At 48.5% G+C, this 4,705-nt stretch overlaps 1 non-coding gene across 1 annotated transcript; it reads left to right on the plus strand.

Annotated features, from left to right (window-relative positions):
* Positions 1-451: 451 nt before the first annotated feature.
* TRNAG-GCC (transfer RNA glycine (anticodon GCC)) lies at positions 452-522 on the plus strand. The gene has a single exon. It is a non-coding gene; the product is annotated as a tRNA-Gly (tRNA).
* The last annotated feature ends 4,183 nt before the right edge of the window (positions 523-4,705 follow it).

Consider the following 4,705-nt stretch of genomic DNA (forward strand, 5'->3'; position numbering starts at 1 on the left):
CGACTTGCAATCCTCTGGCCTCCCTGAACGTGAACCAGGTGGAAAGGCACTTGGGAAAGATCTTTCCTTGCCTCTTATAGCTGCTGGTTGTCCCAGGCATCCTGGGCTTGTGCCAAGTGAGACGCTTCAAGGTGTGTTTGTGTCAGACTTGGCTTTTCCACGTGTTCTTGGAAGCATTTGGCTCTGAAAAGTTTCTCGAACCTAGAAAAGAAAGGTTTAGAGAGAATCTTGAGTCTGACCTCTTATTCTGAACGGAGAGGAGTCTGAGTTGCTGACCTACCTTGTGGACAGACTTTTGTTTGGGTTTCGGAAAGTACTACCAGCTTCAGTGGGTGGGCTGAGGCCACATCCAGGAAGTGCCCCCGTCACAAACCCCTCAGGGGTGAAGCCCTCAGTGAGCGAGAAGGGTGCAGAAGAGTCTTATTTCTTTGGTAATAAGTACCCTGCAAGGGCAGTGGTGGTTCAGTGGTAGAATTCTCCTCTGCCGTGAGGGAGACCTGGGTTCGATTCCCGGCCAGTGCACCTCCAGCGTAGCTACTGCAGTCAGTCGTTGGAGGCTTGCGTGTTGCTGTGATGCTGAACAGGTTTCAGCGGAGCTTCCAGACTAAGATGGCTTAGGAAGAAAGGCCTGGCGATCTATTTCTGAAAATCAGCCAATGAAAACCCTATGGATCACAATGGTCTGATTAGCAATGCATGATGGTGCAGAACTGGGCAGTGCTTCGCTCTGTTGTTCATAGGGTTGCCATGAGTTAGGAGCTGACTGGATAGCAGCCAACCACAAGCTGTTAAAGGACAAAAACATGATAAAGGCATGGAGGGTAATGAGTGACTGGGTGGCCACTCTGTGTTGGGAGGTGACATTTGAATAAACATGTAAATAATGAGAAGGGGACAGCTTTTGAAGAGCTGGGGGAACAGCATCTCTGGTGGAGGGCACAGCAGGTGCAAAGGCCCTGAGGCAGGAATGAACTCGAGGGTTAATGATCAAGTAAATGAGTCACATTAGATTCTGGCTCAGGGTCTGGGGATGGGCAGGGGCTGGTAGGATGAGGGAAGAGCCAGTGGACAATTACTTTCTGAGCTAGCTCAACCTGGAGGCCTGAGAAAGAGGACAAATTTGTCAGGCAGCAGCCCTGTGATTTCCTCCTCAAACACAGCCCACGTGGAGAAGCTGATTTCCCCAGAGAGCCAGCTGCCTGATGTCTGTTTGGATTTACCATTAGGAGACACTAATGCTCCTAATTTAATTTTTCCTTTGTGTCTCTCTGCGAGTGACTAACTCCGACACTAAGAAAAACGCGCTGGAGGGGAAAAGCATCAGATTTTCAATGAGAACCAGGAGCTGCATACAGATACTTGGCACTTTCCCACGACAGGCTGGGCAGTGTACACAGTCCATGCTCAATGAGTGCTCAATATGCGTGCATGCCCTCGCCAGGCAGGATGTCCTGGGCAGTTGCTCACAGGGTGGGGCACTGGGGAGGAGTCAGGGCAGCCCCCAGCAGGTTGCAGGACATGAAGGCCCAGCTCTGTCCCCTGAGATGGATGCTCACAGAACGAAGCAGGGAGAAACTGGCCAAGCATCGGGCCAACTCAACATCATCTGCCTGTCTCCTGGAGTGGCGTCTGGATCTCCCACCCTAACATGAATTCCAGAGCACCTACTATGTCCGACACTGCACCAGCTCAAATGACCCACTGGGACACAAGGGCTGGGGGCTGCTGCCTCCATAGGACCCAGGGACAGGTCCAAGCTGCTACCCTGGACCAGGGACTGGCTGGGTTCCTTGGCGACAAGCCCCAGTATAGAATGGCCTGGGGTGGCCCGATGGTCAGTTCTGTTCTCTCTCCCTCCCTTGGACCCCTGTAACAGATAAGCATGAGCCGGAGCCTTTCATCAGCAGAAATTCTGTCTGCAATCTCTTACTTCCAGTTCTCCTCCCACGGGCACTGCAGGAGCCGGGAAATCCCTGCCCTAGCCCACAGCTCCCATGTGAACCCCATTCAACTGCTACTTCCAGCTCTCAGCACCTGCAGCTGAATTTGGGGACAGAAATGAGATGTTTCCACTGCGGCACCAGCAGCTCCTGGGTGTCTTTTCATCTTCTGTTTTTTCCAAAAAATGCTTCATAGCAAGTGGGCATTGGGGCAGAGGGATGGGCCAGGTGTGGGTCTGTGTGATTCAGTCCTGTGAAGCTCTGGCCCTCTTTTCCCCTCAGGTCCCACATGGGCCAGACAGGCTCCTAGCTGCGGCCTTCGGGGCTTGCTGGTCGACACCCTTCCTCTTCTGTTTACCAGCTCCTGTCGAGTCGACTCTGACTCATGTTGGCCCCGTGTGTGTCAGAGTAGAACTGTGCTCCATGGGGTTTTTTTGAGGTAGATTGCCCGGCCTTTCTTCTGAGGTGCCTCTGGGTGGACTCGAATCTACAACTTTTCGGTTAGCAGCTGAGCACATTAACTGTTTGCACCACCCAGGAACTCTGTGCTAATAATACCAGTTGTGGTTGAGTTGACTCTGACTCATGGCGACCCCGTGTATGTTGTCGTAGTCGTCTAGTGCTGCTATGACAGAAATACCACAAGCGGATGGCTTTAACAAAGAGAAATTTATTTCCTCACAGTAAAGTAGGCTAAAAGTCCAAATTCAGGGCGTCAGCTCCAATGGAAGGCTTTCTCTCTCTGCTGGCTCTAGGGGAAGGTCCTTGTCATCAATCTTCCTCTGGTCTAGGAGCTTCTCTGCACAGGAACCTCAGGTCCAAAGGATGCACTGTGCTCCCGGTGCTGCTTTCTTGGTGGTAGGAGGTCCCCCTCTCTCTGCTCACTTCCCTTTCCTTTTATCTCTTGTAAGATAACAGGTGGTACAGGCCACACCCCAGGGAAACTCCCTTTGCATTGGATCAGGGATGTGACCTGAGCAAGGGTGTTACATCCCACCCTAATTCTCTTCAACATGATCCAACCTTGCCTCATTAACCACAGGCAGAGATTAGGATTTACAACATATAGGAAAATTGTATCAATAACAAAATGGAGGACAATCACACAATACTGGGAATCATGGCCTAACCGAGTTGACACATATTTTGGGGGGACACAGTTCAAACCATGACATATATCAAAGTAGATCTGTGCTCCATGGGGTTTTTAATGGCTGATTTTAAGAAGCAGATCACCGGGCTCTTCTTCCAAAGCACCTGTGGGTGCACTCCAACCTTCTAGTTAGCAGCCGTGCGCGTTAACTGTTTGCACCACCTCGGGACCCCCCTTTTCTGTTTACTCTCCCCAATTCGCTCCCCAGATAGACTCTGAAGGAAAATAGGTTGGCAGTTTCCACCTTCCTCAGCCTCAGGCCTCTTCAAGCAAAACTCGAAGCTGCCTCTGCAGGGATTTTAGGAATAAATTTCAGTGTAATTTGGGATAGTTCAGTAATTTTCCAGAAATACATTAACTGGGCTGCTGCCTGCTTTTTTATGTAAATATTGTTTCCTCATTATAATAACTATGATGAGACTTACCGTTTATTAAATACTTACTGGATTCCAGGCACTGCAGCCCTGGGAGGAGGTTCTGCTACTGTCTTCCTTTTCCAAGCGAATGAACTAACATTTGAATAAATACTTTGTGTAAGGTCACATTGTAAGTGATGGTGTCAGACCCTCCTGCCTCTGGCAGACAGCAAGGATTAGATGCCCAAAGCCATTTCTTCTAAAGAGAATGGAAAGCTAAAATATTCACCTTTCCATATTTCCTGGCAGGTAGATATAGCCAACTGACCAGTTTTGGTCATCAGGATGTCAGCAGAAAGGACTAGGTAGAGGCTCTTGGTAGAGGCAGCTTTATAAAAAGGGCAGATTCAGCCACTCAACTTTCTGCCTTCATGCTGCCTGCAATACAGACATGCTTGGAGACACAGCAGCCATTTTGTGGCTATGAGGTCTAAGTTCACACGTTAAAGATGGTAGAGTAGGAAGGTAGAAGTAACCTGGGCTTTTGATGGACTGCCTCCCCCAGGATTCTCATTTTTAAATAAGGAAGAAGAGGCAAATAAACTTCTTCCTTATTTAAGATACCTTCTGTTGGTTGTTCTGTTATTGTTGTTGTTAGGTGCCATTGAGTCAGTTCTGTCTCGTAGCAACCCTAGGTACAACAGAATGAAACACTGCCTGGTCATGCGCCATCCTTATAATGGTTGCTTTGTTTGAGCCCATTGTTGAAACCACTGTGTCAATCCATTACATCAAGGATCTTCCTCTTTTTCGCTAATACTCTACCTTGCCAAGCATGATGTTCTCCTCCAGGGACTGGAACCTCTTGATAACATGTCCAAAGTACGTGAGGCGGTATCTCACCATCCTTGCTTCCAAGGAGCACTCTGGCTGTATTTCTTCCAAGACAGACTTTTTTGTTCTTCTGGCAGTCCGTGGTATATTCAATATTCTTCGTCAACACCATAATTCAAAGGCATCTCTTTGGTCTTCCTTATTCATTGTCCAGGTTTCCCATACATATGAGATGATTGAAAATACCACAGACTGGGTCAGGCACACCTTAGTCCTCAAAGTGACATCTTTGCTTTTTAATGCTTTAAAGAGGTCTTTTGCAGCAGATGTGCCCAATGCAATATGTGGTTTGATTTCTTTACTGCTGCTTCCTTGGGCATTGATTGTGGACTCTAGTAAAATGAAATCCTTGACAACTTCAA

The sequence above is a fragment of the Trichechus manatus genome, unplaced genomic scaffold (assembly GCF_000243295.1).
Source record: "Trichechus manatus latirostris isolate Lorelei unplaced genomic scaffold, TriManLat1.0 scaffold00077, whole genome shotgun sequence".
Taxonomy (NCBI): domain Eukaryota; kingdom Metazoa; phylum Chordata; class Mammalia; order Sirenia; family Trichechidae; genus Trichechus; species Trichechus manatus.